General features: G+C 39.4%; 1 protein-coding gene across 1 annotated transcript in view; it reads left to right on the top strand.

Annotated features, from left to right (window-relative positions):
• LOC141695367 (glutathione S-transferase T3-like) overlaps positions 1-26,618 on the top strand; it is a 75,727-nt gene that overhangs the window by 509 nt on the left and 48,600 nt on the right. The gene's annotated exons all lie outside the window — the stretch shown is intronic.

Raw genomic sequence — 26,618 nt, 5'->3', positions numbered from 1 at the left:
AGAAATGGGAATATTGGGATAAACAAGAGCAATAATTTTGCTTATGTTGCAGATGCTCCAAGAAAATAATGTCAACAATATGGCTCTGTGAATTATCTAACTCACCTTGGTAAAAAGATTGTTAGTAAGCCAGGAGTGGGAGCATGAAAGTACAATGAGGCAAAAACTGAAGATCTCTACTCATTCTGTGACAAGTTTGATTGCTTACCTTGCAACATGAAAATAATGACAAGTTGGCACAAGCTGAGAGTTGACCTTAAGGAAATCAATATTGAGTTCTCAGTTAAAAAGGACAATGCACATTACTCAATGAATTCTATTCTTTCTGAATCATCAAACTCTACCTCTATCAAATATGTTAACAGGAGAATAGTACCCAACACTGTTTGGGTTGCTAAAAACACTTAAAACTCATTGTGTGCAGGGCAAGGGAAAGAAAGTCATATGGATCATAGACAGTGGATGCTCAAGACATATGACAAGTGATATGGCCCTGCTATCATAATTTGAGGAGAAGGTTGGCCCATTAGTGACTTTTGGAGAAAACAACAAAGGTTTCACAATGGGATATGGCAAATTGATTTCTGGAAATGTTGTCAATGAAGATGTAGCACTAGTAGTTGGTCTTGAGGTGAATCTCCTTAGTGTTATTCAATTTGCAGACAAAGGATTTAAAGTCTCATTTGACAAAGGATAATGCATTTTTATCAGCAAAAAGACTGGTAAAGTTACTCTAAAAGAAGCAAAGAAAGGAAACTTATTAGTTTCAGACTTAGACTCAGCAAATGAGGATGAAATTTGTTGCTTCTACACCAAGGCATCTGTAGAGAAAAACAAAATATGGCATAAGAAACTATCTCACTTGAATTTCAAGGCAATCAATACTCTATTCAAAAAGGAGTTGGTGAAAGACATGCCTAATCTAGAATTTGCTCAAGATGAAGTCTGTGATACTTGTCAAAAAGGAAAAATGAAGAGATCAAGTCACAAGAGTGTTATAGATTAAAAACTAAAGTATAATAACTGCTGTATTTATTACTAAGGAACGTGAGCTTCGAGGCTCGATTTGACTGCTCTTGTGTTTCGTGACTCAATCTGCCTTAACAAGATGTCTACGTACCTTGCTGATTGCCAAGGATCAAGTCAAAAAACGTAGTTCTGATTTGTGGGGTGAGACCCCTTATATAAATGTTGGTGGTCCTTGAATTGGACTGGGTATAGGAGACTTGGTAGCCAAGTCTCAGAATTAGAATGGACTTTGGAGTCCTAAATAGTAGGAAACTGATTCCTTATCCTTCTAGGTCCCTTAGAGGCTAATCTACAAGGATTTATGTCCTTATTGGGACTCTTCTCAATAGCTAATTTTTCCCTTATTAATTAATTATGAAATTAATTAATATTCAGGGTTTTTGGGCCTTCTTTGTTCCATCAGGGCTGATCTGGTCCATCAGGCCTTATCAATGTGTTAACCTTTTTGGTCTGAATGTCATACATCTTCTTATCGGGCCTAGTAGCCCAAATCATGTATAATTAATGTAATATTTAATTACACAATCAGGATTTATTTATCCCTATCATTTTCCCCCCAACTTTTGGGAAACCGTATAAGATTTCGCAAAAGTTAAGTTCATTCATTCCCTTACAGGGTATCGTTTTGCGTAAAGTGTGGAGCGACCTACACGTTTACAACGATTTGCCTTGTACGCGGCTTCAGGGTCGTTTAAAAACTTCCTTTTTATTTTCTTACCTTTTTCCTATTTTTAGGAATTTTCTGGTATTTTTCAGGAATTTTCCCTTTATTTCCGAGATTTTTCCAAATTTTTCTGCAATTTTCACAAATATTTTTAAAATTTCAGCCCTTTTTCGACCGGGATCCTAGTTAAAATTTTGACCTGGATCCTAGTCGAATTTTGGGGCAGCTTTTCAATCCTGGTCTAAGGATTTCGACTAGGATCCACGACCTGGATTTCGACCAGGATCCTAGTCGAACCTTCGACCTGAATTTTGGTCGAAATATATGTCCTTCTTTGTTTCCTGGTCGTAAGGTTTCGACTAGGATTTACGACCTGGATTTCGACCAGGATCCTAGTCAAACCCTCGACCTGGCTTTTTAGTCGAAATTTTTGTGCTTATTTGTTTCCTGGTCGTAAGGTTTCGACTAGGATTTACGACCTGGATCTCGACCAGGATCCTAGTTGGATCCTTGTCATGGATTTTGGTCGAAATTTCTGTCTTTGTTCTCGAAAAATATTATGCTTGATTCAGGAATTCAACCTCAATCTTGGTCTCATTTACCTGGTCTTCGACCCCAGTCCTGGTCTGGACTTCGACCTCAATCCTGGTCTGGACTTCGACCTCAATCCTGGTCTTTTTTAACCGTAATTTTTGGTGTCTGTTCGAAAGAATTCGAATAGAATTCACGACCTCAAATTCGACCTCAACCCTGGTCTTTATTGTCCTTCTTCCTAATTCAATTTGGATTGGGCCTTGTTTGGGTCTTCTCTTTTTCCAAATCCTAATTGGGTTTGGGCTTTGATTTGGGCCTTGACTTGGGCCTGTATTATTCTAAATCCTAATTGGATTTGGGCCTCTATTTTTCCAAATCCTAATTGGATTTGGGCCTCCATTTTTCCAAATCCTAATTGGATTTGGGCCTCTTCCATATTATAACTAGACTTTAATATGTTTAAACACCTTCTTTAAAATTCTCTAGAATTCTCGGGATTTTTTTTTATTTTCTTTGGAATTCCTTGGAGTATTCTGGAACGTTCCATTTCTGGGCTTTCTTCTTTGGGCCTTTAATCTTACTGGGCTTTTTGTCCCTTCAACTTCACTTTTTCTCCTATATAAAGGAGTGAGTAGAGTCTATTGCTCCTCACTTTCTCATTTCTAAATTCTCCTTCTCTTTTCTTCTGTTAAGGATCTCAGAGAAATAACTGTAGGTCGGAGTTTTTTTAGCCCCAAAGCCTCCATTTAGCAAGCCAGCCTCTTTTAGTAGCATTACTTCAGGTAAACACTTTTCCCTTCTTTTCTTTTACTCGTTTTTACTTGTTTTTGCGTAGCTCGTGTTTAAAGTTGTCTTCTTTTGTGCCCTTTTTTCATATGGCTGATAAGAGAATTACACGTTTGGCCAAGATGAACGTGGCCAAAAAGTCCAGTGAGTTCCCCATTCGATCGAGGTACACATCCTTGATTGATATGATCAACAGCCGAGGGGATGAGTACCCATCTGACGCGCATCTGGACGCGCATGACCATATCAGTGTCTTCCGGGATCCAAAGGAGCTGGACAAGTTGACTGCTTGTTTCAAAATCAAGGAGCCCTTCAAGCTGGTTCTTGCGGGTCCAACCAACAGGGCCTGTCAATGGAGGAAGGACGCACTATGCGTCTACAGGGACACTCTAAGGGCAGGTATCAGACTCCCCTTTTATATATTTATCCCTGTTTTGCTAGCTGATGTGGGCATCATCCCTTGCCAACTCCCTCCAAACTCTTTGAGGTTGATTCTGTGCTCCCTGTCGCAATGCACCAAACACAACGTTCCTACCTCGGTTGCCGTTTTTAGAAAGATTTTTCAGTTCAAGAACAGTCCCGAGAAGAATCCGGAGTGGGTCTCTTTGAACCAGCGCCCAACCGTTCCCCACATAGTGAACGGGAAGTCCATCCCTGACAATAATTTGGGGTGGAAGAAAGATTTTATGTACGTTCTTTGGGAGGGCGGTGATTGGGGCACCCTCTTTCGTTCGTCTTTTGGGCTAGCTGTAGATGGGAGCCCTCATGATATAGTTTTGTCTTAGGAGGAGACCAAAGCTTTTAAACTCCTTACTCAAGATAATGGGACTTCCCACTCTTAGGATCTCATCAGGGAGACCGTTCTTGTAGAACGTGGCCTTTCTCCCGTTCCTAAAAAGAGTATGTTTCCTTCCTTCTCTAGTTGTCTTCGTTTTTTCCATCTTTTACCTTGCTAATTTCTCAACTCACTTTTCTTATTTGTTGCTGTGGATGAGAAGATTGAGGAGGCTACAAAGCCTAAAAACCTGGAGACAACTAGGATGAAACATGCTGGGAAGGTCTTCAAAGACCCGCGCCTCAGGGATCGTTTCCCGGAGTTCCTACTCTAGGCAAAGGAACCAGGCGAAGAAGGCCCCGACCAACCTTTACGTACTAAACAAAAACCAGGGGCTTTCTTCTAACCCGCTTGGGGAATCTGGGGAAAGTATTCAATTGTTGGTAACACAGTGCTTTCCAAGGAATGGTCTATGCATTCCATTTCCCCGGTTGACTATCATGACCTTGTCCTTCAACAGGACTTGGAGGCTAACGAGCTTTTCGAAGCTCAGGCTTTGGCGACAGTATGTCTTTTTTTTGGCATTCATAGCTTTTTGCCGTAATTTTTCTCGTTTCTCACTTTTGCTTTGTATCTTGTAGGCGAACGTCCATTTTCAAGGGGCAATTCACCAAGCCAAGGCTTGGAAAGTTGGCCTAGAGGATGCAAACAAGAAGCTGGAGGAGGCCAATTAGAGGATAGAGGTTCTTCAAGCCCAGCTCGCCTCATCAACTTCTGACCTGGAAACGGCCCGGGCTGAGAATATTATCCTCAAGGCTCAAAAGGACAAAGCCTTTGATGGTTTGATGGATACTCAGGAATTCAAGGATTTAATGGTGGAGCATGATGCCCTCCTACATCCAGTTAGCTACAAGGAAGGCTAGGACGCCGCTGTGGAGGCTATGCAGGACGAGTTTCCAGAAGTCCTTGAACAATCTTCCTTCCCTTGTCCTGTGCGAGTTCCAACACTTGGGGGCATTGCAGATAAACTTGCTGATCTGATTAAGGATGGCCCATCAGAAAGCCAGGGCCAAGGCCAAAAAAGGAAAGAGCTTAAATCCAGCTCTGAAGAGGAGGAATCTTCTGAGGAGGAGACCGAGCATGTTATAAAGAAGGCCAGGGTAGAAGAGCCTCCAAAGCCAGCGTCTCCTAAACCAACGTCTTATGCGGCCTCCAAGGCGTCCGATGATAGTTCTGAGGAAACCTCTGCGGAGACTTCCGAAGAGATATCCGAGGGAACGACTGAAGAGACGTCCGAGGAGACTTTGGATAGTGGTTCCGAAGAATCTGAGCCTTCCAAGGCCTAAGTTTTATGTATTTCTTCTTTCTTAGACAATATTGAACTTTTTAATTGACTTTTATTATTTTCAGTTGTATTGCCCAAGTATCATCGTATTTTTTCCGAGTTTTCAAACTCAAGTTTATAACTTGGTTTTATCCTTCACAATGCATCAATCTAATAGGCTTTTTTCTGATATTCCACTATCTTTGCATGTGCCTCATCTCGTGCTTCATCAATTAGATCCAGGGCTAACCTTTGCCCTTCTTCATTTTCCTCAGCATTAAAAGCTTGAATCCTGGGGGGAATGTGATATCTCTACAGGAACAACTGCTTCTGCACCATATGCTAACATGAAGGGAGTTGCTCCAGTCGTGACTCTACAGGTAGTCCTATAGGCCCATAGTATTGGGAGTATTTCATCCACCCAGTTATTCCTCGACTTCTCGATCCTCTTCTTAAGTCCATCCAGGATTATTCGATTCGCCACTTTCGTTTGCCCATTGGCTTGCGGGTGAGCCACAGAGGTGAATTGTAACTCAATTTCATTCTCCTCACAATACTTCTTGAATTCCTCATTGTTGAACTGTGTTCCATTGTCAGTGACTAGGATGCGGGGAATTCCATACCGGCACATGATATTTTCCCACAGGAATTGTGCAACCTGCTTAGTTGTGATTTTGGCCAAAGGCTTGGCTTCAATCCACTTAGTAAAATAATCAATGGCTACAATCATGATCTTTCTTTGTGCCGTGGTGTTGTGTATATGTTGTGTACATAGTAGATTTTACTTAGTGAAATTATGTAGCACTCGACGGATAAGATTTATAGTCCCGACGGATCACTCATTATAGTCCCGACGGATGATGACTTATTATCCATCGAGTGAGTAGCTTATGTAACAATAAGTCTGTACCACATTTCTGCATACACATTATTTAGAATCTGTAGTAGTATTTGAGTCATGTTGACTTTAGTTAGATATGCAGAATAGGTAGATTAATTATACATAGATGATGTCTTATGATTCTGCATAAGTGAAATGAAGTCAAGTGCCTGACTGCTACCCGACGGATAAACAACAATGAATTCGACGGATGATCAACAACCCGACGGATGATCAATAACTCGACGGATGATCATGAACCCAACGGATAAAGAATTCAAATATATGTTAACAGTGACAACACAATCACATGCGTCGAGTGGATGCAAATGGAATGTGGTAGCCTATTCAACTGGGTTTTCGAGAACAAAGAAGCATTGCCATTTCCATGCTATTATGAAGATATTCAAATATGCTGGAATAGAGTAATGAAGTAGCATGGTAATAGACTAGATAGTTTTTGTTTTATTTTCCTGTCTCATTACTTTGTAATCTTGGTGATATATAAACCAAGAAGTAGCAACTAAAGAACATCGAAGCAACAAAGCAGAGAAACATTTGTAAGCAGAATTCTTAGCATTTCTCTGTACTCTAAGTTATTCAATACCTGTAAGCAGCTGTGAGCATTTTGCACACAGGGTTCTCTCGATATATAATATATATATATATATCTCTCGTGTCATTCAAATCCACCATAAAGTTTTTAAAGACTCTTGTTTTTAATTACTTGTGTTTTGATTCATTTAAGTAACTATTCCGCATTGTGCTAATCAATTCACACTTATATATGTATTCGAGTTAGAACATTTTTATTTCGAGAAAAAGTTTCAAGAATTCCATTCAACCCCCCTTCTATAATTCTTGTCATATTATTAAGGGACTAACAATTGGTATCAGAGCAAGCTCTTAACTTATAAAGAGTTTAAAGATCAAAACAATACAACAAGATGAACAAGAAGGATGTTGGAGTCAAGATCCCTTTTCTGGATAAAGATAATTACCATTATTAAAAGGTAAAAATGCATCTTCATTTGCTTTCTCAAGATGAGGCCTATGTTGACTGCATAGAAAGAGACCCTCATGTTCCAATGAGAGCTGCAACAGGAAACGAGCCATCAGTCCCCAAGCCAAGACATGAATGGTCTGATCCTGACATTGAACAAGTCAGGAAGGATAAAAAGGCCATGAATATTCTGTTTAATGGAGTTGATGGAGATATGTTTGACAACATTATCAACTGTAAAACTGCCAAGGAAGTTTGGGATACAATACAGATCATTTGTGATGGCACTGAGCAAGTTAGAGAAAACAAGATGCAGCTCTTGATTCAGCAATATGAGCATTTCCATAATGAAGAAAGTGAGTCTCTCACTGACATTTTTAGTAGGTTTCAAAAACTACTAAATGCTCTAAAGTTGCATGGAAGTGTCTATCAGACAAAAGACTCCAATTTGAAATTCCTTAGATCTTTTCCAATGGAATGGAAATCAATGACAGTCTCATTAAGAAACTCACAAGATTATAAGGAGTTTACTTTGGAGAGACTGTATGGCATCCTGAAAACTATGAACTTGAAATAGAGCAAGATGAGAGGATGGAGAGAGGAAAGAAGAAAGGAGAATCCATTGCACTAGTTGCTGAGTTGGAAAAAGAGAAGGAAGTGAAGATGGAAGCTGTTGAGTCAACTTCAAGGGTCTGTGAAAGCAAAGGCAAAGGGCTTGCAGTAGAAAGGGAAGATTCTTTGAGCCAAGATGACATGGAGGACATTAATAAACACCTAGCATTTCTTTCGAGGAGATTTGCTAAGCTCAAGTTCAAGAAGAACTTTGGAGCAGCCAAGACAAATAGAAATATGGTGGATAAATCAAAATTCAAATGTTTCAAATGTGGCTTGGCAGGGCACTTTTCCAGTGAGTGTAGGAAGTCAGATTCTAGTAAGAAAAAGTTTGAGCCTGTGGATTATAAGTAAAAATACTTTGAGCTGCTCAAACAAAAGGAAAGGGCTTTCATAACACAAGAAAATGAATGGGCAGCAGATGGTCTGGATGAAGATGAGGATGTCAGCTATGTTAATCTAGCCCTAATGGCCAAGTCTGATGAGACGAAATAAGTTCTTCAAGTAATTACTACAAACCTTGCACATTTATCTAAAGCTGAGTGTAAAGATGCCATAAATGACATGTCTACAGAGTTATATCATTTGCGTATTACACTTAAGTCTCTTACTAAAGAAAATGCTAAAATCAAAGAAAACAATTTGTTTTTGAGTGAGAGAAATAATGTGCTTGAGTCTCAGTTCATTGATTTTGAAAAGTTAAGAATTGAGTGTAAGATTGCCAAGGAGGTATTAACTGAGTCCTTGAAGAAAGAAGAAATTTTAAAGAAGCAGCTCGAGCATAAACAAGAGGTAATTAAGGCATGGAAAACATCCAGGGATGTCCATGTTCAAATCACCAAAGTTCAAGGAATTGAGTCTTTCTGTGATGCAGCGTGGAAAAAGAACAAAGAGAAACTAGAACCAAATTTGGTAGATGGAGTGCTGACAGATGTAGACTCGACGGATGATGAGGATCATCCATCGGATAAAAAAGGGTTATCCGTCGAATGATGAAAATCCTCATCCGTCGGCTGTGAGCAAGCCTATTAGTAAAGCCAAACTTGTTAAGCTGAATGAGAAGTATGGGTCTGTTTCCAAGAACTTTGTTTCAGGAGAATCGAGTCATGTTAAGAAAGGGAAAAAGGCTAATGTTGGTCACATGACTGTCAAACAGTTAAGTGACATACTTGAAAAGATTGAGGTAAAAACATAGGCTAAAAAGAAAAACAATAGAAATGGTAAAGTAGGGATTAACAAACACAATAACTACACACCTGATAAATATGCTCCTAGAAAAGTCTGTGTCAAGTATGGTAGTGTAAATCATTTGTCTGTTAATTGTAAATCTGCCATGCCTACTTCCATGTATGTGCCACCTCACTTTCCTAACATGAATGACATGCCTCCCATGCCTATGAATGCTATGTCTATACAGAATATGAATGCACAGTTTGCTAACATGTCATTTTCACCTAATCCTTATTATGCTGTATTTAGTATGCCACAAATGCCATTTAGCATGCCTTACTGGAATAACATGTTTACTAATAGCATGCCATTTCCTGTTGATTATAATATGCATGATAATTTTTGTTGCAATGAATGGTTTCAAAGGCTCAACTCAAATGACCAAGGATGAATCTGATATCCCCAAGTTAAATGAGATAAAGCCTTAAAAACAAAAAAAGAAAGCTAACAAGGCAGAACCCAAGGAAACTTGGGTACCAAAATCAACTTGATTTGATTTTGATGTGTGCAGGGAAACATAAAGAATCTTTGGTACTTGGATAGTGGTTGTTCAAGACACATGACTGGTGATTCTACCCTGCTCATAGAGTTTAAGGAAAGAGCTGGCCCAAGTATTACTTTTAGAGATGACAGCAAGGGTTATACTTTGGGATATGGCTTGATTTCAATGGAAAATGTCATCATTGAGGAGGTTGCCTTAGTGGATGGTCTCAAACACAATTTGTTGAGTATCAGCCAGCTTTGTGATAAAGGCAACTCAGTAACCTTCAACTCAGAAGCCTGTGTTGTGACTAATAAAAGGAGCAACAAAGTGGTTCTCACTGGTGTGAGAAAAAGAAATGTGTACCTAGCTGATTTCAAATCATCTAATGCCGAATCTGTTACTTGTCTTCTCAGTAAAGCAAGTCAGGATGAAAGTTGGCTATGGCACAAGAAGTTATCCCATTTAAACTTCAAGACCATGAATGAGCTAGTAAAGAAAGAACTGGTTAGAGGCATTCCTCTAGTGGAGTTTTCTAAGGATGGACTGTGTGATGCCTGCCAAAAAGGAAAGCAGATTAAAGCATCATTCAGGAAGAAACTTGATTCAACAATTGAAGAACCTTTGCAACTGCTGCACATGGATTTGTTAGGACCAGTCAATGTGTTGTCTATCTCAAGAAAAAGATTTTTCCTAGTAATTGTAGATGATTTCTCAAAGTTCTCTTGGACATATTTCCTAAAGTCTAAAGATGAGGCTAGTGAAATCATCATCAATCACATAAGGCAAGTCAATAATCATCCTGATTTCAAGGTTAGAAGAATCAGGAGTGACAATGGAACTGAGTTCAAGAATTCTGTCATGAGAGCATTTTATGAGAAAAATGGGATTCTGCATGAGTTTTCAGTAGCAAGAACTCCACAACAGAATGGAGTAGTGGAAAGGAAGAACATATCACTTATTGAAGCTGCAAGGACAATGCTTGAAGAATCTAAACTGCCAACATATTTCTGGGCTGAAGCTGTAAATACTACATGCTACACTCAGAATATATCTCTGGTTAATCAAGCAAGATGCATGACTCCCTATCAATTGTTCAAGAAAAAGATTCCAACTCTAAACTCTCTTCATGTCTTTGGCTACAAATGTTATATTCTGAGAAATTAAACTGACCAAAATGGGAAGTTTAATGCTAAAGCAGATGAAGGAATTTTTGTTGGATATGCTCTTGGTAAAGCATATAGAGTCTTCAATCTAAGAACCAACATTGTTGTGGAATTAATACATGTTGTGTTTGATGATAAAAAGATTGAAGGACTGCAAGATGGAGATTACCATGAGAGCCTCAAATTCAACCATGTGGAGATGGTTAGTGATGACAGTGATAATGAAAGTGATCAAGAAACAGTATATAAGGATAATGCAGAAAAATCTACTACAAATGAAGCACAAAACTCAACATCTGTCGAGTTGCATAATGCTTCATCCGTCGGGAGGCAATCTGCGTTATCCGTCGGGAAACAACCAGCCTCATTCGTCGGTACTCAAAACTCACCATCCGTCGGGTTATCAAGAGAAGCTGGAAATTAAGATAGATCACCTATAGAAAGTTCTCCTTTCTCAAATCAAAGATCCACAAACTCAGGGGGAGTTTCTAACAATCAAAACTCAATCACACATCAAGATAACAATGAGGCCTCTTCATCTAGAGCTAATCTACCTCAACAAAGAAAATGGACAAAAGATCACCCCTTTGAGCTCATAATTGGTGATGCATATTCTAGAGTTCAAATAAGGAGAGCAACTCAAAAAGAATGTCTATACAATAGCTTTCTTTCCAAGGAAGAGCCAAAGAAGGTAGAAGAAGCTTTGTTGGATCCTGATTGGATTTTAGCTATGCAGGAGGAGCTAAACCAATTTGAAAGGAATAATGTATGGAAGCTGGTGCCCAAGCCTAAAGGAAAGAATCCAATAGACACCAAATGGGTATTCAGAAATAAGATGGATGAAAATGGTACAGTAGTCAAGAACAAAGCTAGATTGGTTGCTAAGGGCTATTGTCAACAAGAAGGAATATATTTTGATGAAATATTTGCTCCTGTTGCAAGACTTAAAGCCATCAGAATCTTCTTAGCCTATGCAGCTCATGCCAATTTCAAGGTCTATCAAATGGATGTCAAAAGTGCCTTTCTGAATGGAGATTTGGAGGAGGAAGTCTATGTCAGTCAACCTCCTGGTTTTGAAGATCCAAATTTTCCAGAACATGTCTATTATATTTTGAAAGCACTTTATGGACTGAAGCAAGCACCTAGAGCCTGGTATGACACTTTATCAAAGTTCCTTTTGGAAAATCACTTCACAAGAGGTACTGTAGATAAAACTTTATTTTTCAGAAATGTTAATGGCTCTAGTATACTTGTTCAAATTTATGTAGATGATATTATTTTTGGCTCTACAGATGAGAAACTTTGCAAAAAGTTAGCCAAATTGATGCAAAGTAAGTATGAAATGAGTATGATGGGAGAACTAACTTACTTTCTTGGTTTACAAGTTAAGCAAGTTAGTGATGGAATATTCATTAGTCAAACTAAATATATTTTTGATCTTTTAAAGAAGTTTGATCTAGTGGATTGCACATCTGCAAAAACTCCCATGGCCACTGCAACTAAGCTTGAATTAAACACTACTGAAAAGTCTGTGGATATTTCAAGTTATAGGGGCATGGTTGGCTCACTTTTGTACTTAACAGCTAGTAGGCCAGATATAATATTTGCTACATTTTTATGTGCTAGATTTCAGGCGTGATCCTAGAGAATCTCACTTAATAGCTATTAAGAGAATTTTCAAATATCTCAAGGGAACCAAAACTTGGCATTTGGTACCCTAGAGATTCCGGTTTTGATCTAACTGGTTATTCAGATGCAGATTATGCAGGTTTTAGAATTGATAGAAAAAGTACAACGGGAACTTGTCAATTTCTAGGAAACAAGCTTGTGTCCTGGTTCAGTAAAAAGCAAAATTTAGTTTCTACTTCTACAGCTGAAGCTGCACAGATTTTATGGATGAAAAATCAATTGCTAGACTATGGTTTGCAAGTTGAAAGGATTTCTATTTTCTGTGATAACACAAGTGCAATTGCCATCACTGAAAATCCAGTACAACATTCAAGGACAAAGCACATAGATATTAAGTACCACTTCACAAGGGAACATGTAATGAATGGTACTGTGGAGCTACATTTTGTTCCAAGTGAGAAGCAGCTTGCAGATATCTTTACCAAGCCACTGGATGAATCCACCTTTTCAAGGTTGGTAAGTGAGTTAGGTATGCTTAATTACTATTAAATCTATATGAACTAATTTGCAAGTTGAAATGCAGCCATAAATTTAATTGATTTTTCAGTCTTGGATGAAATTTTGGCTAAGTCAAAATTTACATCTCGACGGATGATCTTTATCCATCGAGTTTAATCATCCGTCGGTATACTATTTGCTAACAAAAATCAATTATTTTTCTGGAATATTTTATGACTCGACGGATAACAGTTTATCCTCATCCGTCGAATTGTCTTAATCTCAGCCGTTGATTCCCTGTACATTATCCATCGAGTATACTTACAGTTTGTAAGCATAACACGACAGATAATGGGTGGAAATTTTTACAATTTATTTCTAAACGGCTATTTTAGGCAATTTCTATTGGTTACTTTATTTTATTTTATTATTTTTTAACAGTTATTTTTGAGATAGTATAAAAGCTTATTTCATTTCAATCGATTTTCTTTTATCATTCTTAATTCAACTGCTCTAATTTCATTCTCTCTTAAAGCACTTACCCTCTTTCTCTTCAAGCTCTTATTCTCTAACAATGGCACCTGTTGTAAAGATTATGTCTCAAACTGGGTTCATTTATGAGAAGAACAATTTCACTGCACTAGTGAACAAGGGTATTCAACATTCTGGTGACTATCACAAGATGATGGACTTTGTGAAGAATTGCAAGCATTATGCCATGCTGGAATCACCCACAATATTCTGTGAAGTTGTTGAAGAGATGTGGACCACTGCTACCTACAACTCAACAGATAAGACAATCACACTCACCATTAAAGGTAAAGAGTTCTGTATCAATAGTGATGTTATAAAAGCATGTTTCAAGTTCCTGATAACACTGTGACCTCACCACACACTGACACTGATATAATCAATATGCTTAATTCCATGAACTATGCTCTTTCTACTTCTAAGTTAAGTGACATTAGGAGAATGGGTCTTAGGAAATAATGGAGTTTTATGTGTGATGTTGTGACAAAGGTCTTTTCAGGTAAAGTCAGGAATTTTGATTCAGTCAATATCTCAATGCTTAACATGCTCTACATGCTAGTTACAGACAAATTCTATAATTTCAGTGACCTTGTCTTGTTTGAGTTAGGTTTTAAATTAGGAGAGTTAAATAAAAGAGGTAAAAATGTGTATTATGCTAGATTATTTATGATGTTAGCTAACCAACTCTGTGAAGAGATTGTGCTTGAGAACCCTAACAACAAACTAGATTGTTGGGTTCAAGAGAGAAGGCTTATTGCAGATTGGAACAGGGCCAATCATCACAAGGATGTGCCATTGTTCAATTTTCCTGTAATGCTAGCACCTCAGGTAAGTGAGGTAAGTTCATCTATCCCTACCACTACTCCAACCTCAACAATTTCTTTGAGTTCCAGTGTGGTTATGGCAACTGTGTCAATGACCCAACAGTTGCCTACCCAAGCTACCAAAATTGCAAAAATTTTCAAACCCAAATCAAAGAAAGCCCCCTCTGGTATCTCTTAAAAGATGCCAGTTGCAAAATCCACTAAAACCAAAGAGGAGAGTATGAAGGAGGGCAAGATAGGTGAGGGAAGGGGTGAACATAAAAGAAACCCTAAGAATAAGGATGGAGAGTTGAGTGGATCCCGGCCTAGCCACACAGCAGTTTTCAAACAAACTGCAGTGCTTAAAAAGAATAAAAGCTCATTTCTAGCTGCATCCTCCCAAAAGGATATAGTTATTGAACAAAGCTCTCAACCAAGAGCATAGACAAAGAGGGTTAGGGACACAAGCTCACCCCAAACTTATGCCAGAAAGAAGAAGTCCAAAACCCTTTGGGATGCACAGGGTACACACACTGTGCAAACTGGTGCAAAAGACACAGTCACTGCACCTTCACAAATTCAGTTTGATGTGGCTCCAATAAATATGGAGTCACAGCCAAAATCTCTAGTTATAGAAGCACCTCAAACACCAAACTCACCAACAAATTCTCTGGATGTGGATATGGTAAACACATCAATCCCTGATTCCCCTTCTTTAACTCTGTTGGGGAAGCCAAAATCTAGTGCAAGTGAGCATCATCTTTTAGATGATTTGTTGGCTCACTTGCCAATTCTTTCAGGAACTGTTGTATCATATGTGCCCAAAATATCTTCAATCAGCACAGAGTCAACAATAGTTCCTTTTCCCAGTTCATTCATTTCTACTCTCTCGATGGATATTGCTCATCCGTCGAGTAGTGATTGTATCCCGACGGATAAGCTTAACAGCAGTTATCCGTCGGATAGCAAAACCACTCATTCGATGGATATCACTCATCCGTCGAGTATCTATGCATAGCTTCAAACTTCATTTATTTTAAGTGCAGAAGATTTAGTGATTGTACAGTCACTCTTAGGATTGAGAGAGAAGAGTGTTTTGAGTGAGAGTCTGGGTTGCTCCCAGGAAAAAGGAGAGGAAATGAGTGAAACTATGCAATCCATTTCTTTAGGATTGGCAAAAGAGAGTGAGTGGAGTCCCACCTTAGATGGTGAAGGTGAGGGTGTGAGGGTGGGGAGCCAGGGTGAGGCCCTGATGCAACAAAAGAGAGAAATCGAGAAAAATGCAGGTACTGGAGCTATAAGGATGGATGTCATTGCTAGTGAGTCAATGAATGTCCAGGATGCAGATAAGGAGGGACTATCTCAGCAACCTAAAGCTGTTATAGATTCCACATCCCTTGATGCTGAGGCATTTACTCACCATGTTCCAGCTTATCAAATTCTAGCTGAACAGGGCAATGACAATGCAGAAATGATGCTCAATCTGGTGCATACCACTCAGTCTATGCTAAGAGCGAAGGATGCCATCACAGTTTTGCCCTCTACAGCTGGTGATGTGGACTATGAGACTGGTGGTTCAGCTGATTTTTTTGGAGATGGGAGTGGGGATAGTGAAGATGAGGCAATGGACATAGGGGGAGAAGTAGGTTCTAGTTCAAGATCAGGTATGCCATAATGGGCATTTTCAAAGCACTGTTATGAGCACTACTTCAAGACAACCTTGATTCAGCTAATCAATCAGACAAATACTGCTCTTCAAACCACTACTAATGCCAGCACCAAGAAGCTCCTTCAGGAACACCTAGCCTCCCTGCAACTTCAACAAATCCAAGGCTTCCAGCATACTAGGGATGTAAACACCATGAAGGGTGATATTAAGGAGATGAAGAAGGCCATTTCAGACAAGATAGATTCTAAACTTCCAGAAGCTACAATGCTTGACATCAAGAGGCAATTAAGGAAAAACTCTGATCTTGCAACCAAGATAGATGCCTTGGACATAAGAATGTCAGCCATGGAAGCATCTTTAACAGCCATTCATCTTCATCAAGCCCAACAGACAGATCTACTTCAAAAATTGGTGGCTGCTCAAACCTCCTCCTCTACTCAACTTGATGATAACAAAAAGGGGGAGAAAGGACCAAGTGAGGGGGAGAGACTTCAGATTCAAATTAGTAAAGTAATTGTGCCTTCAATTACTATCTCAAAGCCACCAGTTACAGATAGTATTGATCTGATCAATGCAGCAGCAGCCAACATAAGAGCAGCTGATAAGGAGAAGTTGAGTTTAGTCAACTGGGAGAAAATTGATGAGGAAATATAAAAGAAGTTTGAACTTGTCAAGGAGCCAGTTAAGTCAGCCATCCATCACTCTCAAGTCCAGCAAATTAGTGTGAATGAGATGAGCATGAACTATCTGGAAAGAGGACAGCCATCATGCATCAAATCTCCAAAGGCTGAAACAATTCTAAAACCAAGGGTAAACTACTCAAAATCATCATTGAAGAACCCTTTGGATACTGTGTATGAGATACCTAAACCTGATGAAAAGAAGCTTCTGTCAAGATCAATTGCTTTCTACAAAGATCCAGCTGATTCAACTTCAAAAATAAAAATTGCTAAAATTTTCAGGAATGGGAAAGAAATTTATGTGGTGGTTGGACATCCTCAATTTGCTCAAGCAAAGAGAGAAGAAAAGGCTAGATTGAAGCAGGAAAAGAAGCAAGCTGCTCTAGATGCTAAAAAGACTAAACAAAAGAAAGAGCAAATTGCTATCTTGGCCAAGCTACATGCTGTAAATTCATCACAACAAATTCCTTCTCAGCCATCTGAAGTTATTGAATCAAAGAAGCAAGTTGAACAACAGAAGAAATCTCCAAAAATCAAGGAATTAGCTAAAAGAACTAAAAGGAAACTGGACATTGTTGATAAGGAATTGGAGAATCAGTTTCCGAAGGAATCCACTCCAATTACAACTCAAGCATCAAGACCCTCTGTGGTATTTGAAGATATCAAAGTGGTGGATCCTTACAGGAACATCCATGGTGAACCTATAGTGCCTAAGGATGAACCGGTAGAATGGGAGAACATACCAATTCCTGACTTCTATTTGCCAATCCTTAACAAGCCAAAGAGAACAAAGTCAAGAGCAGTCAAGAAAATGAAATTGTCACCTCTCAAATCCAAATCTCTAGTCAAAGCTCAATCTAAAGCCAATAAGGGAGATTACATGTACTTGTGTGACATCAAAGAATTTTTTGATCTAAACCTCTATCTAGATGAACTAGATGAAGTGAGAGGAATTGATGTAAACAGAAACCTACCTGAAAGGTTAGTGTTCAAGTACAAAGGAGGAAAGGAGATTCAGTGGCCACTTCACAGGATCCTTCAAGAAAGCCAAGTTGTACTGATTAAAGTTTATTCATCCTTCAAGAAGAACTTTGGGTTCAACATTACTGCAAGAAGATTGGTACTGAAGAAGATTGAAGAGCTAAGGAGTGTTAGAGCTAAAGATGCACTCCCAAAGACTCTAATTATCCCTTACACAGGGAGAAGAGTGCATCTAAGGCCCTACTGGCTAATGGAGTTCATAGATGACAAAGAAGTGAGAAGATTTTTCAGATTAGAAGACCAATTGAGCATCTCTAGCAATGAGACTCTTTTGGAAATGCAAGGAAAGCTAAATCTCTCAGAATCTGATGAACTGGAATTCCACAAGCAGCTCCAAAATCAGATTGAGGAAAACAACAGAAAGCTTGGAAAGAGATCCAGACCATCAAGGAACTAGATAAATCTGCTCAGGCTAGAGGAGCATCTTGAAAATGACTGTGAGCAAAACTTTGTACATTTTGTTATTTGAAGCACTTTTCAGTATTATCTACTGTCTTTTAAAAGTTGTATTTTTAAGGTATTTTGTTATCATCAAGTGTCTCTTAATTTATGGCTACAATTCCAGTAGACATAAATTGGGGGAGATTGTTGTGTATATGTTGTGTACTTGATGATTTCATGAACAAAACACCTTCATAGATTTTACTTAGTGAAATTATGTAGCACTCGACGGATAAGATTTATAGTCCCGACGGATGACTCATTATAGTCCCGACGGATGATGACTTATTATCCATCGAGTGAGTAGCTTATGTAACAATAAGTCTGTAGCACATTTCTGCATACACATTATTTAGAATCTGTAGTAGTATTTGAGTCATGTTGACTTTAGTTAGATATGCAAAATAGGTTAATTAATTGTACATAGATGATGTCTTGTAATTCTGCATAAGTGAAATGAAGTCAAGTGCCTGATTGCTACCCGACGGATAAACAACAATGAATTCGACGGATGATCAACAACCCGACGGATGATCAATAACTCGACGGATGATCATGAATTCGACGGATAAAGAATTCAAATATATGTTGACAATGACAACACAGTCACATACGTCGAGTGGATGCAAATGGAATATGGTAGCCTATTCAACTGGGTTTTCGAGAACAAAGAAGCATTGCCATTTCCATGCTATTATGAAGATATTCAAAGATGCTGGAATAGAGTAATAAAGTAGCATCGTAATAGACTAGATAGTTTTTGTTTTATTATCCTGTCTCATTACTTTGTAATCTTGGTGATATATAAACCAAGAAGTAGCAACTAAAGAACATCGAAGCAACAAAGCAGAGAAACATTTGTAAGAATAATTCTTAGCATTTCTCTGTACTCTAAGTTGTTCAATACTTGTAAGCAGCTGTGAGCATTTTGCACACAGGATTCTCTCGATATATAATATATATATCTCTCGTGTCATTCAAATCCACCAGAAAGTTTTTAAAGACTCTTGTTTTTAATTACTTGTGTTTTGATTCATTTAAGTAACTATTCCGCATTGTGCAAATCAATTCACACTTATATATGTATTCGAGTTAGAACATTTTTATTTCGAGAAAAAGTTTCAAGAATTCCATTCAACCCCCCTTCTATAATTCTTGTCATATTATTAAGGGACTAACAATTGGTATCAGAGCAAGCTCTTAACTTACAAAGAGTTTAAAGATCAAAACAATATAACAAGATGAACAAGAAGGATGTTGGAGTCAAGATCCCTTTTCTGGATAAAGATAATTACCATCATTGGAAGGTAAAGATGCATCTTCATTTGCTTTCTCAAGATGAGGCCTATGTTAACTGCATAGAAAGAGACCCTCATGTTCCAATGAGAGCTGCAACAGGAAACGAGCCATCAGTCCCCAAGCTAAGGCATGAATGGTCTGATCCTGACATTGAACAAGTCAGGAAGGATAAAAAGGCCATGAATATTCTGTTTAATGGAGTTGATGGAGATATGTTTGACAACATTATCAACTGCAAAACTGCCAAGGAAGTTTGGGATACAATACAGATCATCTGTGATGGCACTGAGCAAGTTAGAGAAAACAAGATGCAGCTACTAATTCAGCAATATGAGCATTTTCATAATGAAGAAAGTGAGTCTCTCACTAACATTTTTAGTAGGTTTCAAAAACTACTAAATGCTCTAAAGTTGCATGGAAGTGTCTATCAGACAAAAGACTCCAATATGAAATTCCTTAGATCTCTTCCAAAGGAATGGAAACCAATGACAGTCTCATTAAGAAACTCACAAGATTATAAGGAGTTTACTTTGGAGAGACTGTTTGCCCACATATGCCTTCATGTACTTCTTCAAGAGCTAAACGTGCCTCATCGGGCCTGAGACACCTTAAGTAGGGAACCACGAAAGATCTTTTATACCGAATTCCATCTATCAAAGAGTATCTTAGTGCTCGAACAACCAATTTCCGTGCTTCCATAGCATTATTTGGCAACCAACCGGTTTGAATATGAGCCTTAATGGGACCTATCCATGACGTCCCCAGGCTTATAGGAGCCACAAGCTTAACATCAATGCTCCGCGTTTTCAAAATGCGAAAGTATACACTTCTAGAACTTTCTTATATCTCAGATGAAGCAAACTTTGATAATGTATTTGCCTTAGCATTTTCCTCCCTTGGAATGTGCTCAACATGGCATTCATCGAACTGGGTCATCACAGCCCTTACTAGGCGGACATACTTAGCCATCGTATTATCCCTTGCCTCAAACTCTCCCTTTACCTGGGATATGACCAGCTTCGAGTCTCCACGGACTTTTAAGTTCTTGACTCTAAGTATCCCTACTAAGCCAAGACCAGCTATCAGAGCTTCATATTCTGCCTCATTATTTGTGGTTGGGAAGTCTAACTTCATGGCATACTCAATCAAGAACCCATCAGGGCTTTATAAAACCAAACCTGCCCCACTTGAATTTGTTTTTGATGCTCCATCAAAATAGAGAACCCAATATTCTTTCTCCTTATCATCCTTTTCTTTGTCCCCCTTATCAACTTCCTTGTCCTGAGGTATGGTATCTTCCTGCCCCCCGACTTCTTGGTTGGGTATGGTACATTCCACCACGAAGTCAGCTAATGCCTGGGCTTTTATTTCCGTTTGTGGCTTATACTTGATGTCGAATTCTCCCAGCTCTATTGCCCATTTGATCAGTCTCCCACTAGCCTTAGGACTATGGATTATATTTCTCAAGGGTTGATTTATTAGAACCTCAATTTGATGAGCCTGAAAGTAAGGACAAAGCTTTCTTGAAGCCATTACCAGAGCTAAAGCAAACTTCTCAATGGTTGAATAATTCAACTCAGCTCCATGCAGAATTTTGCTGACATAGTATACGGGTTTCTGGATTTTCAGTTCCTCCTTAACCAACACAGCGCTCAAGGCACTCTCTGAAACGACCAAGTACAAGTATAAGACTTCATTCAAAGCTGGCTTGGCCAACAACGGGGCATGGGCCATATATTTCTTTAATTTCTCGAATGTCTTCTGGCTTTCCTCACTCCATTGAAAATCTTTGACCTTCTTTAAGGACTTGAAGAACGACAGGCACTTGTCTCCTGACTTGGAGATGAATCGTCCCAACGCAGCAACCCTTCCTGTGAGCTTCTGAACATCTTTGACATATTTCGGTGGCTCCATGTCCAGGATTGCCTTTATTTTATCGGGGTTGGCCTTGATCCCTCTCTTAGAGATCATTAATCCCAAAAAAATTCCAGATCCTACTCCGAAAGCACACTTCGTAGGATTTAACATCATCTTATGGTACCTTAGGACCTCAAAAGCTTCCCTCAATTGGGTTATATGATCAGTTTTTACTAGACTATTGACTAACATGTCATCAACATAGACTTCCATAGTCTTTCCAATAAGATCCTTAAAAATTTGATTTACCAACCTTTGATAGGTGGCTCCTGCATTCTTGAGACCAAATGCCATAACAAGATAACAATAAACACCAAAGTTAGTGATGAATGATACCTTTGGAATGTCATCCTTATGCATCTTGATCTGATTGTATCCACTAATTCCATCCATGAAGCTCAGCATCTCATGCCCAGCAGTGGCATCTATCAAAGTATCGATCCTTGGTAACGGGAAATAGTTCTTAGGACATGCATCATTTAGATCAGTGAAGTCCACACACATCCTTTATTTTCTATTGGCCTTCTTCACCATTACAGGGTTTTCTAACCACTCCGGAAATTGAATCTCCTCAATGAAACCAGCCTCTAAGAGCTTCTCTACTTCCTGTTTTATAGCTTCTTGCCTTTCTGGAGCAAAACTTCTTTTCTTTTATTTCACTGTCTTCTGATTTGGGTCCACATTCAGCTTGTGCGTAATTAGTTCCGGGTCTATGCCTGGCATATCAGCTGTTGACCATACAAATACGTCATTATTTTCTTACAAAAATTTCACCAACTTCCCTCTAAAGGGCTCCTCGAGCGTGGCTCCAATAAAGGTCACCTTCTCAGGATCTTCGGGGGATAAAGGATTTGAAACCAAGTCTTCTGCTGGCTTTCCTCTCTTCTCATCATTCTCTCGGATATCCAGATCTTCAATAGGAAGAACCTGTCCCCCAACTCCATCTGCCCTCAAAGAGGCCACATAACAGCTTCTAGCCATTTTTTGATCTCCTCTCTCTTCTGCAATCCCATCCCGGGTGGGGAACTTCATAACTGAATGGTAGGAAGAAGGGACTGCCTTGAAGGCGTGTATCCCTGTTCTTCCCATGATAGCGTTGTAAGTCGAACTAGCCTTCACCACCACAAAGTCCAACATCTGAGTTGCTTGCCTTGGTTCCTGTCCTATGGTTGTTGGCAACTTGATTATCCCTTCTATGGGGCACTCCACTCCCGCAAATCCATATATTGGCATGTCGGTTGGGGTCAATTTGGAGTCATTATATCCCATCCTCGAAAAGGTGTCATGGAGCAAGATATCCACTGAAGCACCATTATCCACAAGGACCATTCTCACTGGGTTGTTCCCTATTATCGGGGTTATAACCAACGGGTCGTCATAAGGAAATTTCACACCCTCCATATCAGAATCATCAAAAGACATTGTTACTCCTGTCCTGACCCTCTTTGGGGCTTCCCTAACAATATGCATAACTTCTCAGGCATACGCTTTCCTGGAGTTCTTGGATAACCCAGCAGTAGTTGGTCCTCCAAAAATTGTGTTTATCACAGGCCCTCAGGGTCATGGTCCTCCGAAGATTGTATTTATCACCGGTCCCCTAGGCTGGGGATTCCGCCCCTGATCGTCTTGGTCCCTCCTACGATCTTCAAAGTTCTTTCTTCCATTGTTATTCCTATCCTCTCCATCTCCAGTATACTTGTTTAACCTCCCTTTTCTAATAAGGAACTCAATTTCATCTTTCAGTTGCCTACACTCATCGGTGTCATGACCAACATCCTTGTGAAATCTACAATACTTGCTCTTATCTAACTTGGCAGGGTCGGCCTTCAAGGGCTTAGGCCAGCGAATATCTCGATCTTTCTCGATTTTCATTAAAAGTTGGCTCCTTGGAGCATTCAGTTTAGCATACTCAGTAAATTTTTATCCAGGTCCTCCTCTCTTGGGAGTTGAGTCCGACTTTTGCTCAGTTATAGGATATTTGTCCTTAGCGATGTATTCCAGATCGGTCTTCCGCTTCTTGCCTCCATCGGGTTCATTGCTCACGACTATTTTTCTCATACTCTAGATCCTTGTTGCAGTGCAATCATGGCTACCTTATCATCAAGGTCCGGGACTTTTAAAGCCTCCTTTGTGAAATGATTCAGGTAGTCTCTCAAGGATTCCTTTGTTCCCTGCACAATACTCATGAGGGATGCTGGACTTTTCTCATGCACTCTCCCACTGATGAACTGTTTAATAAAAGCCTGACTTAATTCCTTGAAGGACCCAATAAAGTTTGGGGGCAAACGACTATACCACCTTTGAGCCATACCCGACAGGGTTTGAGGAAAGGCCCGACACTTAATAGCATCATTCACGGGCTGCAACAGCAGTGCATTAGAGAATGTCCTAACATGATTAGCAGGATCTCCCGTGCCATCATAAGCTTTGATAGTTGGCATCTTGAACTTTCTTGAGATATGGGCATTCATTATTTCTTCAGTGAAGGGCAGAGTAGGATCATCAGGATCTCCAAGGGGAAGAAGATTGCTTAGATCAGCCCTTGGGATAACAGCCCTTCTCTGTATTGGACCATCCAGGTCTATGATAGGAGGAGGATTTCTCCCCCTAGGAGGTAGTGGGGGTCTGGTGGTCTGGTGCGCCTCCAAGTCGCGCCTCAGCCTTTGAATCTCAGCCTTGTGAGCCCTGATCCTTTCCTGCACTTCTTGGGGATTCGTCCATTGGGTGCTTCTAGGACGTTGGCTACCATTAGCCATCGGCTCTTTGCCAGCACGTCTCTTTCTTGGGGCTACTTTATCATCCGAATATTCTGAGTCTCTCTCAGTGTAAGGACCAGAAAATTCCTGATCCTCAGGGATAGGAGCCAAACCTCGTATGTAGGGGGCGATCGCCCTCGTGCTTCACTCCGTCCAGCATGTCCACTTCCTCCAACCTTGGGGTAAAGGGGCATCCCATAAGGGGTTAGTAGTTACAACAGTTGAATACTCGTATCCAATAGGTCAAGAATTCACAAGTGCATGTAGTTGTTGATCTTGGGGATTCGTACCTTGAATAACCGAGGGAATCATCCCTTGTGGCTGAGGTTCAGTTACCCCTATCCGGGCTTCTCCTTTGGTGACTGCATAAGTTGAATGAGGAGGTACCTCCACGATTGACGAAATCACTTGGGTTGTCCCCGATGGTGTTCCTTCCTCAAGAGCTCTAATTATTCTTCGTGTTCTCGCCATGGTTGTCGTTGTTATTCCCACAGATGGCGCCAAATGTTATGGATTAAAAACTAAAGTATAATAACTGTTGTATTTATTACTAAGGAACGTGAGCTTCGAGGCTCGATTTGACTGCTCTTGTGTTTCGTGACTCAATCTGCCCTAACAAGATGCCTACGTACCTTGCTGATTGCCAAGGATCAAGTCAAAAAATGTAGTTCTGATTTGTGGGGTGAGACCCCTTATATAGATGTTGGTGGTCCTTGAATTGGACTTGGTACAGGAGACTTGGTAGCCAAGTCTCAGAATTAGAATGGACTTTGGAGTCCTAAATAGTAGAAAACTGATTCCTTATCCTTCTAGGTCCCTTAGAGGCTAATCTGCAAGGATTTATGTCCTTATTGGGACTCTTCTCAATAGCTGATTTTTTCCTTATTAATTAATTACGAAATTAATTAATATTCAGGGTTTTTTGGCCTTCTTTGTTCCATCAGGGCTGATCTGGTCCATCAGGCCTGATCAATGTGTTAACCTTTTTGGTCTGAATATCATACATCTTCTTATCGGGCCTAGTAGCCCAAATCATGTATAATTAATATAATATTTAATTATACAATCAGGATTTATTTATCCCTATCAAAGAGTAAAACTGTGAATTCTATAAGTGCACATTTGCAACTTATTCACATGGACTTGTTTGGACCAGTCAATTTCAAGAAAGAGATATGCACTTGTGATGGTGGATGACTACTCAAGATATATATGGGTAGAATTTATGCACTCTAAAGATGAAACTCCACACATCATAATTGAACACATCAAGAAGATTGAGAAACAGGCTGAAGATCAAAATTGTGTGAAAAGATTGAGGAGTGATAATGGAACAAAATTCAGGAATGCAAACTTAACTGAATTCTGCAAAGATAAAGGCATTTTTCAAGAATTCTCAGCAGTTAGGACACCTCAAAAAAATGGTGTAGTTGAGAGAAAGAACAGAACACTGGTGGAAGGTGCTAGAACAATGTTGCAAGATGCAAAATTGCCAACTAGTTTTTGGGAAGAAGCTGTGAAGACTGCATGCTATACTCAAAACAGATATCTCATCAACAAGAGTCTTGGCAAATCACCCTACTCAATCTTGTCTAAGAGAAAGCCTGTTGTGAAGCATCTTCATGTGTTTGGAAGCAAGTGCTATGTGTTGAAAGACAACTCTGAATATGTGGAAAAATTTGACTCTAAAGTTTTGAGGCAATTTTTTTGGGATATTTATTGGAAAGAACTGCATACAAGCTCTATATGCTTGATCAAAAGAAATTTATGGAAAACACAAATGTTACTTTTGATGATGACAAGTTCCCAAGCTTGGAATACCTTGATGAAAATGAAGCCGAAGCCCAAAAGTTTGAAAATCTCAATATTGATGGTGATTCTGATGATGAAGCTGAAGTCAACATAAATCACAGAACAAATGAAGAGTCAACTGAACAAGTGAATCATGAGGATGGAAGCTCATCTCATGAACCTGAATTTGATAGCACAAACTCAGGGGGAGAAAGAGAGAAAGGTTCTGCAAGTCATGCCAATGGTGAAGAAAACACAGAAAACTCAAGTCAACAAACTCACACCAGAAAGTGGGATAGAAGTCACACTAGAGAAGTAATTATTGGAGATCCAAATGCTAGAGCGAGGACTAGAAGTGCAACTGCAAAAGAATGTCTACATGCATGTTTTCTTTCATAAATTGAGTGAAAGAAAACTGAAGAAGCTCTACTTGATCCTGATTGGATATCTGCTATGCAAGAGGAGCTAAATCAGTTTGAAAGAAACAAAGTTTGGGAGTTGGTTCCTGCACCGAAGAATAGAAGTATAATTGGAACAAAGTGGGTGTGCTAGAACAAGATGGATGAAAATAGAATTGTCACCAGGAACAAGGCAAGGTTGGTTGCAAAAGGGTACTCACAAGAGGAAGGAATTGACTATAATGAAACTTTTTCTCCAGTTACAAGACTTGAAGTAATAAGATTTTTCTTGTATTTACTGCTCATTCAAATTTTAAAGTATATCAAATGGATGTCAAAAGTGCCTTCCTAAATGGTGAGTTGGAAGAAGAAGTTAGTGTGCAACAGCCACCTGGCTTTAAAGATCCAAAATTTCCAAACTTTGTATACAAGTTGCTCAAGGCTCTCTATGGACTAAAACAAGCACCTAGAGCCTGGTATGACATATTGTCATATTTTCTACTTAAATATGGATTCACTAGAGGAACAATAGACAAGACACTCTTCTACAAGCTGCATGGTGGTGATATGATCCTAGTTCAGATTTATGTGGATGATATTATTTTTGGTTCTACTAATGAAAAACTTTATCAAAGATTCTCCTAGCTTATGCAGAGTGAATATGAAATGAGCATGATGGGG

The sequence above is a fragment of the Apium graveolens genome, chromosome 11, assembly GCF_009905375.1.
Source record: "Apium graveolens cultivar Ventura chromosome 11, ASM990537v1, whole genome shotgun sequence".
Classification (NCBI taxonomy): Eukaryota; Viridiplantae; Streptophyta; class Magnoliopsida; order Apiales; family Apiaceae; genus Apium; species Apium graveolens.
Note: the sequence above shows the minus strand (reverse complement) of the source record. Positions and strands in the feature narration are given on the sequence as shown.